At 36.9% G+C, this 16,078-nt stretch overlaps 1 pseudogene; it reads right to left on the bottom strand.

Moving 5' to 3' along the window:
* Window positions 1–2,715: 2,715 nt before the first annotated feature.
* Window positions 2,716–4,933, bottom strand: LOC107787789 (acyltransferase Pun1-like; annotated as a pseudogene).
* Window positions 4,934–16,078: the final 11,145 nt, after the last annotated feature.

Raw genomic sequence — 16,078 nt, 5'->3', positions numbered from 1 at the left:
CCATATCCTTATCATGAGCAACATATGGAGGTACTGGGTTCCTCCTCAGCTCCTCGGGTGCTGGCGAAATCGGAGAACTATGCGAGGGTGTCACACTTCATCTCGGGGCCTCACTCTGGACCTTACTAGACATTGATGCTCTACTCATGCCCTCATCTGCCATTGATTTACCCTTCTGACTAGCTGTAGCTTTCCTGATCACAGGCATCGCTGCATATATAAAACAAGTTAAAGGTCAAGGGCTTTAATCCCTATGACTCTTCTATATTGCACGATCTAATATCAAGAAGAAAGGGTAACCGGTCCCTAAATGCCATGTAGTTTCCAGTTTATACAATGTGGTGCACAACACATTTATAAACAAGACTCTACTAGACACGGCTTACAGACAACCATAGGACAGATCCGCTCCGATACCAAGTTTGTCACGACACAAACCGGAGGGCCACGACTGGCACCCGGTGCCTACTCAACCGAGCGTCACGTACCTTATCCTTCTTTACTATAAGACTCATTACGGGCCATGATAGGACACACACACACACACACACATACATACATATATATATATATATATATATATATATATAAAATTAATAATATTAGAACTTAACTCACATAACTAATTCAAAAAGATTTATATAGATACATAAGGGCCGACAAGGCCGTTGATATGTCATACCTAAAACTATACACAGGACACTATCTACAAAACCTCTAAGAAAACATGACCATAATATATAAGTCAAGACATGGCTCCCGACAGCCTCATAAAACAAAATATCATATACAGAACGTGACTCGTCAATACTCCAGGAAGAAGTGGATCTCAACAACGAAAAGCTGATATCTGGAGGCAGCCTACAATGGAGGGTCCTCGCCTCGTTTATTTAACCTGCGTGGCATGAAACACAGTGCCTCCAGGCAAAGGGACATCAATACGAAGAATGTACCTAGTATGTAAGGTAGAAATAAAATATAATAATAAGATACTATCACTAGGAGGGATAAGAGTCAACCTATAACCTTTGACTTGTCGTTGAGGGCCATAAAATATAGAATAAGTCCAATCTCGTATATATAAATAAAACTACAATATAATAGTTCTGATTACATCATTCTCGTGACGTTAAACTGTCCGACTAATCAGTGATAACTGCCCGATCGGCCATAGCACGGTAGTAAATGCATGACTGCATGGCCGGCCGTAGCTCGGTGGTAAATGATAATGCATGACTGCCCGACCGACCGTAGCCCGATGGTAAATGATGATGCATGACTGCCCAACCGGCCGTAGTTCGGTGATAAATGATGTTGCATGACTGTCCAACCAGTCGTCGCTCGGTGGTCAATGATGATGCATGATTGCCCAACCGGTCATAGCTCGGTGATAAATAAAGATGTATATAATACTACATTATGAACATTAACATCTTTATTTAATGCCTCAATAGAGAGTTAGGAACATACTTAGGCATGCTTTGAATACCATTTTACAGGAATGAATAACGTAGACATTCTTAACTACTAAGAGTAGCACCATTTATGATTAGCCTTAACATACCTTTAGTGATGACTTTATCGAAGGCGACGAACTTGGCCTTCTTCACACGTAATCTCAATAAGTGAAAAAAAATCAGATCCTTTAACTAGTTACACTAGTAGATAATTTCACTTGGTAAACAACAAGAATGCCTTCATTGTTGCCATTTTTGGTTCATTGCAACATATACTTTCTAAAGAAAAATTTGCTAGTTAAAGAAGATTCTCACTTTCAAATTGTTTCCACTTCTTAGCAAGATTCTCACTTTCAAATTGTTTCCACTTCTTAGCATCCATACGTTATTTTGTTTTGTCTTAGTAGTAATGTAAAGTACATGTAGGTCTTACTTTTCACCTAATTTAATAACGTGGATGAGTCATAGGAAGTGATACTAATATACATACACACATATGGCACCTTTACTATGTATCATTCCCTTATCAAACCGAATGTCCATTTATTAGGTGAGACCTACTTAGAACAACAAATTAGATTCCCTGTCCCCCTTAATCCTTTCTCATCCGCGGTAAGTGCAAATAAATAACAAATTCATGTATGGTAATAAAATTGGGAATTAAAAGTCCTTGTCTCATACTTTCAAAATTATTTAATAATCAACTCATCACATTTATATTTAAAGAAAATCATAAGTGCTTTATAAATTTAAACTATACTAATATATCATAAACATTATGACATCTAGAAAATATATGTTATAGAATTATAATTTTTCCATTCAAATGTCAAGAATATAATTTTTTGTACTATTAATTCTCAAAATGGGTAAAGATAAATTTTATTATGAGAAAAGAATTTGTAGAAAGGATATAAACATAACTTTTCTTATGAGAAAGAAATTTCTTTTCTTGTAATACATAAAATATTATTTAAAAGTTTTCTCATATCATGTGTTTAATTAAAACTTATCAAAAGATATTATACTAATAACTTTTGATAATCATATTTATCCAACATCTACAAAAGCATGTTTCTCTTAAAAGAAAGTATCATATTAAGGCAATATATAACGTTTTCGAAATTCAATAAACTTACGTGTCTTACATCTATAAATTCATGTATGACCTTAATCTCTTCCAACTAACATGGTTTTACTACGATGTTTCCAAACACTAAGGTACGAGGTGCTACACACATATCCCTAAATATCAGTGTTAATCATAAAATACCGTAGTAATCATATTGATGAAACATACAATTACAAATTATATATTGGGTGAGAGTTACATATCAGAAAAATCAAACAAACCAAGTAAACAAAATAAAGGCACGTATTCCACTTAGCAACACTATTAAGGGACCAAATAAACATGCAAAATCATACAATGAAACAGAAATGAAGATTTCAAACTCCTCGTAATTAAAGACTTGGAGCTGAGGAGGAGGCAAACTCAAGGAGTTCCTCATCGCATTCAAATGCAGACATATGTTGTTTCTGCAACATCACTCGCGCCTCCACGCCTCGCCCAGTTTAGTAATCTTTCAAGAAGAAGAAATTCTTGAATGGACCAGTTCCTAGGCACACTCTTTCAGGTTTTCCCCACCCAAAATCTACACTGTAGAATGGTAATTTGCAAAGGTTGCTGCAAAAATACATAGTAGTAGGAGTAGTACAATTTTCATCGTTTTCTTCAAATGGTAATTTTCCTTTTTGTATGGATTCTACTATTTCTAAGACCAGTTCATTTTGTTCAACTTGGTCTTTCTTGTACGCTACCTCAACTTCCTTCCTTAGATTATGAATCAATCTTGGCAACTCAATATCTTGCGTAGCTGCTGTGGAGAACATGGATAAGAGATTTCCAATTGCACTTCGTGGTAGACGAGGTTTGATCATAGTACGTACATTTAAGTAGTGAACCAACTTAGATGGTTGTATATTTGCAGAACATGATGCTGCTGCCTTTGTTGCAGATTTGTAAAGAAGTGCACTGACAACTTCAGCCCGTGTTGGGTTCTCTACTCCTGATTCTACTGCTATCTTCAATCCCAAAAAATGTTAGTCTTTTTTTGCAAGATAAATTTATTTAAGTAGGTGACACATTTGAGAGTACCTTTAACAAATACAGTCATACTTCTCTGTAATAAAATCGTCATATAACAACTATTCACTATAAAAGACAAGTTTATTTAGGAACCAATTTTCATGCTATGTTATAATATATGTTCTTTAACAACACTTTGCTATAATAATAAAAAAAAATCTGGAACAAACGAGGTTGTTCTAAAGAGGTTTGATTGTACTCTAATAGTCGAGACTACTTCCTTCGTTTGACACTTTTCTAAATTTTGAAATAAATTAATTTGAACTTCTGAAACCTTCCTAAATTTGTAACAATTAACTTAAGCTTCTAATTTACCTTTAATGATAGTTTTTACAGTCACATAAATATTAATGACTAATTTTTTTTGTTCTTTCTTAAATTTCGTGCAAAGGTAAAACTATGCCATATAAATGAGAACCGAGGAGTACCGAATATCTTTGTAAAAGGTAATGTGTTCAAATTTTAAAAGACATAAAAATAGCTAGTGAACCGGTGGTAGTATTACCTTAGCTCGAAGAGCATCCAATTTGGCAGTTGGAAAAACAAGTCTTTTCTGCGCGCACTCACTGACGTTAGACATAATTTGTGGAGCAATAAGAGGACCATTTAGTGAAGAGAAAATAGAATCTCCTACAAATCTAGGAGAAGGAACTATAAATCTACGATCACGAGTGACATTAACCCAATGATTAAGAAAATTAATCACAGAGCAACCATCGCCAATCTTATGCGATAAACATGCACTAATGGCTATTCCCCGACAATCAAACTTACTTAATTGAACCACAAGTAAATTACCACCTTTATAATTATTCTTCCAAGGCAAGTCCTTTGGAAAAACTATACTCTCTGCATCAGTTGCATGAGGATGGTTAAGGATTTCAGACATGGGACAATTTATTTTAACACTCAAGAAACTCAGCTCCCATGTCATTACACTCAACAGTAGCATTGTCTCTCAATATTCCTGCGTAAGGATAGTAAGAGACTAGAGTTTGTGACAGAGATGTCTGCAACAAATCAGCTATATGGGAAAGTTGAGAATTGTTTGACTCTTCTCTTTGCGGTTTAGGGTAAAAAAAGGCCACAGGAATGTACATATTACTGAGGGATTGATCGACGAAAGATAGCTTGTGAAGTCTAAGTGTAGAAGGGGTGAGAGTAGAAGGTTTGACGAAGGATTTGTCACAAATGGAAACAAGTGATGATAATAATGCCGAAGCGGCCATGATATGGTTAATGAACAAATAACACTACTTCAATTCCCTAGCTTTATGCGATACTCCTATATATCAATTAATTGCCTACGCCATTTTGATGCATAAATGGACACATATATATACACACAATTGGAAATTAGTATGACACTATGACTATATACGCGCACACATGAAAATACCAAGTATCCGTGACGAAACCAAAAAATTCAATAAGGGTGTTCAAAATTTATTTGTTTATCTATGATGACTCCTTCGTTCTTAATTTATGTGATGGCATTTCTTCTTATGTGACATATTTTTGTATTTATAATTATTGTAACTTTAAAATTTATTTTATTCTTAATTAGATAATTTATAGTCGTACAATTTATGACTTGTTTTAAATTACAAGTTTCTTATGTCCTTATTTTTTTTTTAACTTTTGTATCTAAATCAAACATTATCACACTAAATGGGATGGCGAGAGCACTACTATAGACTATAATCACAAACCAAGATAATTGGCATGTTTGGATGGTTGTTACATATCGTTTCATAATGTATCGTATCGTATTATATGGTATTGTATTGTACTGTTTGATGAATACAATATTTGGATAGACTGTACCATTTGTCATCGTTTCATGATATCACGCACTAGTAATATGAAGAATAAACTTGCAATATTATAAAGAAAAATTATAATACGAGGTAGAATTATTATATAAAAAGATAGGGAAAAGGATAAAAGAAGATTATTTATTAATAATGAAAGGCGAGATGAGAGAAAAAAATCAGGTAACGATGCGACCACACGACTAAACCAAATCGGTCGTTACATAAAGTGGCACTTTTTGTCGTTATGTAACGACGGATTTAACGATACGATACAATAAAATTTAAGTAACAATAAAAGTAAACATTGTATTTAAAGTAACAGTACGATACAATACAATAGGTAACAACTACCAAACAAGCCATAAAAGGAAAAAAAAAGAACCAAAATGAGCACTCTCAAAGGATTGATCAATGCAAGAACAAATTGTACGGTTGAGGAAGCGATGACGGTAGTGATCTTTTCATAAATGGATGGATACAAGTTGCTGGAATCTTAGTACAGAGACGATCCGCATATACGTCTTCTTTTTACTGTTATATCGACAGTTACTTTATGTATTGCTTAGCTTAAAAAGGGATGATGGATTTGTTTTATAATTGGCCGAATTTCTGGATCCCGATTTGATATAAAAAGCACGTGCCAATTTACAATTCACTGTTGGAGCCCAATAATGGAATGGAATTGTGTGGAGGATTGTTTTCGTGCGTGGAGCCGACGGCTATAAAAAGGAGTAGCTCTTTCACTTCCACGTACTACACATAAACAAGAGACGCATTACAAACAGTGTAAGAAGAAAATATATAGCGTGTGACAAAAAATAGTGTGCATACTGTCGTACCCCATTTTAATGGGGTCAAACTAGAATATAGCATATTGATAATTTGGAAGGTTTAATTAATTAAATAAATCGTCATTTAATTATTTTAATGGTGAATTAATATATCAATTTTAGCTATGTAATTCTTAATATTAACTCTGTTTTATGATCAACTTGACCTTAGAAATTTTAGGTAATAATTCTAATTATCTCAAAAGAAAGGGGTAAGGCACCTTTTAAGATTCATTGAAAATGATTAACCGGACAAACTTTGGTTGATTTTGGAGCAGGCTTAGTAGATAGCGTTTTAGGCCATTGGTTTGGCGTGCCTAGCTCTTAAAAGAAGGCTTATTGAGCAAGGATTTTAAACTTGAATTTGAACTTGAATTCTTCTTGTATTTCTTTGGGGTTTTAATTAGACCATGATAATCCTATACTAATAATATTAATATTAGTTAAATAATCTATTATGTATGTTTTAACAAAAATTCCAATTTCTAATCAACTAGTGATTAGATAATGTAACTATGATATTGTAAAAGATTAATAAGCGACCATTTTATAGCTTGTTAAATAAATGTCATAGTATTACTATAGTAAATATTTTACAAAAGATGTGAAATTGAAAAATATTTACCATTTGATTAACCAAAGGAAAATAAGATGCTTCTCTCGAACCACTATATAATAATAATAATAATAATAATAATAATAATAATAATAATAATAATAATAATGTAGGAGTCCTAATATTTCAACTCATCAAGAATCACATCTTCGAAGTATGTTGCCTTCGTTAAACGACTTCCGCAATTGGAGATTTCCTTGAACATATATTTTTTTTTTCTTTTTTCATCAAGTCTATTTATGTCAGTTTATCCTTCATTCCCTTGCCTTCATCCCACTAATTTTTTTTAAAACTCCTATTAGAGAGGATCAAGTGAAGGATAGCATTAGCTTTTGAGGTAAAGAATATATATCAGTGTCAATAAGATTTCGGACATATTTCACTATTATAGACATAATGTTTTAATTAGGGATTCCCACCCGTTTTCTACATGAGTTAGTTTTTATTTTTACAACTTTGATGCAGTAATTATTATATTCTTAAAGGTTTAGCTGGAAAGTATAGTCTTCCAACAATTTTGTTAGTAAATCATTCCTTTTTTTGAATTAGATAGGAAGTTCTAAAATTTAATACTTTAAATTTAATTAAAATTTATCTTATAATAATAATTTTAAAAAAGAAATATTTAACTTCGAACCATATTTATAATGCAAAAGCATTCTACCACGAAGGACAAGATTCTATTCATAAAACTTATAACATATATATTCCTCAATCATAACTGGTAGTAGAGTTATCGTGATATGGTTACGTGATATAAAATTCATGGTGTAAGTTAGCAATCAAAACCTACTTTTCGAGTATATTGGTAAAACTCATACTAAGTAAATAGAAGTTTGCATTAAATGAGAGCATGTACGCCACAACACACCCATATATTTATAACAAAATATAGTATTGATGTTATTCAATATGTATTACTATAATGAATAATGAAACTAGTATACTTTCTGAAACAAAAAACAGAAACACAAAGTTAGCAGCAACAAAATATCAAAATAATATTTGAAAATAATTTCGGATTAAATCGAGCTCATTAAATGCACAATGTGTCATTAAGAAAATTATTCCCCTCAAGTACCCGAGGTGCTGGAATACTCCCATGATAGAACAATTAACTCACCAGTGTATTGGTAGCAAAACCTCTAATGAACTTTGAGCCACTCAATGGTTGTAAAACACACTGAAAAATTTGGTGCAGAAGAAGAAGAAGAAGAAGATTAGAAAATTTTGTAAGGAAAAATTCTAGGATCAAGGTATATTTATAGCCATTTTCTGGCACTGTTTCTCAAAAGGTTTGCAACCAATTTTAGAGCAAACCTTTTCAGAAACAGGCATGGTTGTTGGAACAGATGGGAACATTTCCCATTTAAAATATTTCGAGAAAAGGATTAAAAATAATCTGGGAAAGAAATGGATCGGGTCGCGTCGCGGGTCCTGGCTTATTTCGGGTTGAATTTTCGTTAATTAATAAAGTAATTGAAAGAAATTTTGTCCAAAAAGATTAATCAATCAATCATTGACCAAATCGGAATCTGAATCCGAAGCCGAGTCGAGCGAGCAACGACGATGACGACGTGAGCCTTACTTTCTTTCCAACCCAAGTAACACCAAGAGAAGTGTTTTCTCAATATAAGTACATTCACGTTTCTTTCTACCACCAATGGGGGACACTTGCTCTTTCCAAAGCAAAATGGAGCTCACTTTCCCTCCACTTTCTTCCCTCCATTTCCCATTCATCAATCTTTTAATCCCGACAATCCCCCACATTAATAAGGAATGGCTATAAGACAAAGGAATGCACGGACGAGTGTGTGATTTACATGCAAGGATTAATTGTATCTAGATAAGTAGATTTCCCTTTGAACTTTCCGTAGTGAACTTATATCAGATATATTCGGTCAGTTGGTAGATTTGATATCTTTGAACCGTCGAGCTTTGTTATATACCTAGACAACATAAGTCACAATCAACCCTTAATCATCTATGGTTCTCACGAGTTTATTCGTTTTAGCCATGAACACCGCCTAGTTTCATGAGTGTTTAGAGAATAGGCCTTTACTTTCATTCCCCTTGATGCGGCTTATACTTCACACTCACATAGGTGACTTTTAATGTGCAATCCTATAGACACGCTATCTGGTCACTTCCTGCTAGACTTAATGCTTTATTGACTCATCAAAAAGCTTTAATGTTTTACCCTGATTTTTGAATATTGCCTTAAGGCCGTTGACATGTCATACCTAAAACTATACACATGATATTGTTTGCAAAACCTCTAACAAAACAGGACCATAATATATAAGTCGGGATAGGCCTCCTGACATCCTCATAAAACAAAATAACATATACAGAACGTGATTTAGCAATATTCCAGGAAGAAGTGGAGCTCACCAACCAAACACTGATATCTGAAGGGAGCCTACAATTGAGGGTCCTCGCCTCATCTATTTACACTTGCGTGGCAAGAAGCACATCTCCCACAGGCAAAGGGACGTCAGTACGAAGAATGTACCGAGTATGTAAGGCAGAAATGAAATATAATAATAAGATACTATCACCAGGAGGGATAAGAGTCAACCTGTAACCTCTGAGTTTTCGCTGAGGGCCATAACATATAAAATAAGTCTAATCTCATATATATAAATAAAATTACAATATAATAGTTCTGATTACATCATTCTCGTGACGTTAACTTCCCGACTCATCAGTGGCAACTGCCCGACCGGCCGTAGCGTGGTGGTAAATGCATGACTCCCCGGCCGACCGTATCTCGGTGGTAAATGTAAAACTGCCCAACCAGCCATAGCTCGGTGGTAAATGCATGACTGCCCAACCGGTCATAGCTCGGTAGTAAATGATGATGCATGACCGCCCAACCAGCCATAACTCAGTGGTAAATGATGATGCATGACTGCCCAACCGGTCGTAGCTTGGTGGTAAATGATAATGCATGACTGCCCAACCGGCCATAACTCATTGGTAAATGATGATGCATGACTGCCCAACCGGTCGTAGCTCGGTGATAAATGAAGATGCATATAATACTACATTATGAACATTAACATCTTTATTAAATGCCTCAATAGAGAGTTAGAAACATACTTAAGCATGCTTTGAATATTATTTTACATGAATGAATAACGTAAACATTCTTAACTACTAAGAGTAGAACCATTTATGAAATAATATTACGTTTAAGTATCGTTACTTGGATCATGCCAAAAGAAGGAAGGATTAGCCATAACATACCTTTAGTGACGACTTTATCTGTGATGACCCAAAATGTCATCTCTAAATTTAATAATTAATTCGGTATTCTAAGACCTCGAAAAGCACTATTTATCATTCCTCGACTTGTATGCGCAGTCCGTTAAATTTTTCGAAAAGTTTTTAATTGAAAATTGGATTAAAATATGAATTATAGCTTTAAAACTCAACCGAGTTGACTTTGGTCAACATGTTGAGCAAACAGACTCGGATTAGTGTTTTGATAGTTCAGATAGGCCTATATCGTGATTTGGGACTTGAGCGTATGCCCAGAATCAAATTTCGAGGTCCCTAGCCCGAGATATAGAATTTTGATGAAAACTTAAAGTTTAAGTTCAATTAGTGACCGGATGTCGAATTATATGCAAACGACCCCATAATAGAATTTTGATGATTCCAATAGCTCCGTATGGTGATTTTGGACTTAGGAGCATGATCAGAATTTTATTTGAAAGTCCGTAGTGAAATTAGAATTGAAATGACTAAAATAGGAATTTAAAGTTTGGAAGTTTCACCAGGGAGTTGACTTTTTGATATCGAGATCGGAATCCAGTTCCCAAATTTTCACAGCTCAGTTATGTCATTTATGACTTGTGTGCAAAATTTGAGATCAATAGGACTTGATTTGATAGGTTTCGACATCAATGTACAAGTTAAAAATTCTTAAGTTTCATTAAGCTTGAATTTGGGTGTGGTTTGTAATTTTAAAGTTGTTTGATGTGATTAGAGGTTTTAAATAAGTTCGTATGATATTTTAGGGCTTGTTGGTGTATTGGGTTGAGGTCCCGAAGACCTCAGCTGAGTTTCAGATGGTTAACGGATCAAAAGTGGGACTTAGCTGTTGCAAAAGTTGCTGCAATTTTTCTGCTGGAAATGTTGTCAAAATCGGGCTCCCTGACCAAGTGTCAAAATCGGGCTCCATGACCGAGATACAAAATCGGGCTCCCTGACCAGTGTACAAAATCGGGCTCCCTGACAGGGGTACAATATTGGGCTCACTGTTTTCACCATTTAATTAGTGCTTTGAGATTGAAATTTTGAGAAACTTTTAGAAATCTCTTAGAAACGAAATTTTGAGATTTCGGTGTCGATTCAGAGTCGGATTTAAGTGAAACTAGTATGGTTGGACTCATAATTGAATGAGCTATCGGATTTTGTAAGTTTTGCCGGATTCAAGATGTGGGTCCCATATGCGATTTTTGGAGTTAAATTTCAGAGTTTTATGGAAAAATTATATTTTCATGTGGAATTAATTCCAATAAATTTTATTGACTTAAATAAATTATTTGTAACTAGATTCGAGGCATCTGAAGGCTGATTTGTGAGGCAAAGGCATAGCAGAGTGAAGAATTTCACGCTCTGAGGTAAGTAACAGTTTTAAATTTGGTCCCAAGGGTATGAAACCCCAAATTTTGTGTCATATCATTATTTTGTAGGTGATACTCATGTTAGGTGACGGGCATGTGGGCGTGCACCGAGGGGATTGTGACTTGGTTCGTCCCGTGAAAATTGTAATGCTGAAAAACTTGTTGATAGTTATGTGCTCTCTATGTGTTGTGGAAATTGGACTATAAGTCATGCTAGAAATCATGCTTATGCTATATGTTGGTATTGTTGGGACCCACAGAGGTTGTGCACATGTTGAATTATCTGCTTAAATTATTGTTTTGTACTCAATCACAATTTACTTAATTATTTTACCTCAGTCTCTATTGTTCATAATTGATGTATAATATCATTGTTGTTTGGGTTGATTTTATGATTGTTGAGAGCCCGAGAGACTAGAGAGCTTTATGAATGAGTGAGGCCGATGGCCTGATTGTGAGATATTATACTATAGCATGTGAGTTGGTTGTGGAACACGTGAGTTATCCGTGCAGATCCTTATATTATACTATAGCACGTGAGTTGGCCGTGCAGCACGTGAGTTGGCCGTACAACACGTGAGTTGGTCGTGCGGATCCTTATATTATACTATAGCACGTGAGTTGGCTGTGCGAATCCAGATATTTATATTATGGCACGTGAGTTGTCTGTGCAACACGTGAGTTGTCCGTACAGATTATAGCGCTTGGGCTGTAGGAGCCCCTCCGGAGTCTGTGCACCTCCAGTGAGCGCGGGTACCCATTGAGTGTGAGTGTTGAGGGCTAGGAGCCAAGTGAGTGATTGTTGTCCTGAGAGAATGTACTTGTTTTTCATTGGTTGATGCACTTAGTTGCTGTCTGTTATTATCGTAAAATTTTTGAAAGATTCTATATCCGGATTACATGAACTTAAATTGTATAAAATTGATTTGACTTAAACTGCCGAATTTGAAAGCATGTCTATTCTTTGCTGGAATTACTGAACATGAACTATAATTGTATAGCTCGTCACTATCTTCAGTTTCTTATTTATTATTGTTACTTGCTGAGTTGGTTGTACTCATACTACACCCTGCACTTCGTGTGCAGATTCAGGTATTTCCGGACATAGCAAGTGTTGATTCTTCCGTACAACCGATTTTTCGGAGATTCAGAGGTAGCTACCGTGTTTTGTTGACCTTGTCTTTCCTTCCCTATCTCCTTATTACTGTATTTTGGTCTTAGATTATTGTAGACCGTACTTTTCTAGACTTGTATTCATATTAGATGCTCATGTACTCAGTGACACCAGATTTTGGGGAGTATTCGTATTTGTATTTGTTAGATTTCATATTGTATTTAATTATTATATTTTCAAACTTAAAAGAAATTATGATTTATTGATATTATCGACTTGCCTAGTATCGCGATATACGCCATCACGACATGTTAGGATTTTGGGTCGTGACAAGTTCGTATCAGAGCCTAGGTAACATAGGTCTAACGAGTCATAAGCAGGTTTAGTAGAGTCTTGCGGATCGGTACGGAGACATCTGTACTTATCTTTAAGAGGTTACAGAACCCTTAGGAAAAATATTTACTTTCTTGTATTCTGTCGTGCGAATTTGTTGATTCCGGAAACTAAATTTCTGTTATTTTATTCTCTCACAGATGGTGAGGACACGTACTACCGAATCGGACAGTCAGCCACCAGTTCCACCAGTTAGGGCCGCGAGGCCGGGGCCGTGGTAGAGGCTGGGGTCAAGGTATATGTTGAGGTTTAGCTCGCACCTAGTTGGACCAACACCGTAGTACCACTAGTTGCTCCAGCTCATGCACCAGCTGTGCCCATTGAAATTCCAGGCCTTTAAGAGACTTTGGCCCATATATTGGTAGCTTGCACTGGTCTTGCTCAGGTGGTTTCGGCTCAGGCCGCACCTGCCCTTTCTCAAGCCGGGGGAGGTACTCATACCCATGTTGCCCTTATTCCAGACCAAGTAGTACAGGGACTTCAGATTCCGGGGGCACTACCAGCCCAACTGACTATAGCTGCTCAGGCCCCGGTAGTTTCTGTTATGACAGATGATTAGCAGAGGAGACTTGAGAGATTTGAGAGGCTTCTATCTCTACCATTTAGCGGTACTGAGTCAGAGGATGCTCAGGGTTTTCTGGATAGGTGTCAACGGATGCTTCGGACAGCGGGTTTTCTGGATACCAGTGGGGTCTCATTCACTACTTTTAAGTTTTCTGGGGCTACACTCAGATGGTGGGAGACTTACAAGAGGAGTAGGCCTGTTGGCGCAATACCCCTTACTTGGCAGTAGTTCTCCGTGGTCTTTTTGGAGAAGTTCGTGCCTCAGTCCCGCAGAGAGGAGCTGCGTAGGCAGTTTGAGCAGCTTCACCAGGGTGATATGTCTGTGACGCAATACGAGATGAGATTTTCTGAGTTGGCTCGTCACCCAGTCTGGATGGTTCCCACTGATAGGGAGAGGATTATGAGGTTTATTGATGGCCTCACATATCAGCTGCGATTACTTATGACTAGGGACAGAGTATATGGTGGAGGCTAAGAGGCCTCATGGTCCAAGTGATTACAGTGATGTTCCTTCAGGGATCAGTCGTACCGCGGTAGGGGTCGTTCTTACAGACACGCTCAGATGGGTCGTCCTGTTCATCGTGGTGCATCAGCTAGTCACGGTTCTTATAGTGCTCGCTCAAGCCAATCTTCATTCAGTGCACTACCAGCACAGAGTTCTCATCATGTCTCATCTGCTCAAGCTTCTGTAGGTAATTCCTTGGGTTCAAGAGCAGTAGTTTCGTTAGAGAAGGGGTTGTTTCGAGTGCGAAGAATTTGGTCATTTCAAGAGAGAGTGTCCTAGGCTATTGAGTGGGGCTCGACAACAGAGTTCTCGACCGCAGGTACCAGCACCAGTAGTTACACTACCCGCCCAGGGTCAGGCAGCTATGGGTCGCCAAAGAGGGGGAGGCCGATCAGGAGGCGAGCAGTATCGATTATATGCTTTTCCTGCCAGGTCAGATATTGTTGCCTCAAATGCAGTGATCACAAGTATTGTTTCAGTGTGCCACATGGAGGCTTCTATATTATTTGACCCTGGTTCCACTTATTCATATGTATCATTTCATTTTGCTCATTATCTAGATATGCCCTGTGAGTCCTTGGTTTCACCTGTTTGTGTATCTACACCGGTGGGCGATATTATTATTGTAGACCGTGTGTGGTAACTATTGGGGAACTGGAGACTAGAGTTGATCTCTTATTACTCGGTGTGGTTGATTTCGATGTAATTCTGGGTATGAATTGGTTGTCTCCATGTCATGCTATTCTGGACTATCATGCAAAAATCGTGAAATTGACGATGCCGGATTTGCCAAAGGTTGAATGGAGGGGTTCTTTATATCTTGTTTCTAGTAGGGTAATTTCTTATTTGAAGGGATGCTTGTCATATTTGGCCTTTGTGAGAGATGTTGATGCAGATACTCTTATTATTGATTCAGTACCGGTCGTGCAAGACTTTCCGGATATATTTCGTGCAGACCTGTCGGGTATGCCACCCGACAGGGATGTTGATTTCGGTATTGACTTGGTGTAGGGCACTCAGCCCATTTCTATTCCTCCATATCGTATGACACTAACTGAATTAAAAGAATTGAAAGAGAAACTTCAGGAACTCCTTGAAAAGGGGTTTATTAGGCCTAGTGTGTCACCTTGGGGGTACACTGGTTCTGTTTGTGAAAAAGAAAATTGGTACTATGCGGATGTGCATCGACTATAGGTAGTTGAACAAAGTTACAATCAAAAATAAATATCCCTTGCCGCGTATTGATGACTGATTTGACCAGCTTCAGGGAGCGAGGGTGTTCTCCAAAATTGATTTGAGGTCTAGGTATCACCAGTTGAAAATTCAGGATTTGGATATTCTCAAGATGGCATTCAAAACTCGTTATGGACACTGAATTTCTTGTGATGTCTTTTGGGCTAACCAATGACACAACAACATTTATGCATTTGATGAATAGTATATTCCAGCCATATCTTAATTTATTTATCGTGGTATTTATTGATGATATTCTAGTGTACTCACGTAGCCAGGAGGAGCATGCACGACACTTGGGTATTGTATTACAGAGGTTGAGAGAGGAGAGACTTTATGCTAAATTCTCTAAGTGTTAGTTCTGTCTTAGTTCAGTGGCATTCTTGGGACATATAGTGTCCAGTGAAGGAATTAAGGTGGATCCGAAGAAAATAGAGGCGATTTAGAATTGGCCCAGGCCATCTTCAGTTATTGAGATTCGGAGTTTTCTCAGCTTGGCCGGTTATTATCATCGCTTTGTGGAGGGATTCTCGTCTATTGCATCGCCTATGACTAAATTGACCCAGTAAATGTGCTCCGTTCAGGTGGTCGGATGAATGTGAAGAGAGCTTTCAGAAGCTCAAGACATCTTTGACTACAGCTCCAGTATTGGTGTTGCCTACATGTTTAGATTTGTATACTGTGTATTGTGACGCGTCCGTATTGGTCTCGGCGCAGTAGTTATGTAAGACGGTAGGGTGATTGCCTATGTGTCCAGACAGTT

This window comes from Nicotiana tabacum, chromosome 17 (assembly GCF_000715075.1).
Source record: "Nicotiana tabacum cultivar K326 chromosome 17, ASM71507v2, whole genome shotgun sequence".
Classification (NCBI taxonomy): domain Eukaryota; kingdom Viridiplantae; phylum Streptophyta; class Magnoliopsida; order Solanales; family Solanaceae; genus Nicotiana; species Nicotiana tabacum.
This window is presented reverse-complemented; position numbering and strand designations above follow the sequence as displayed.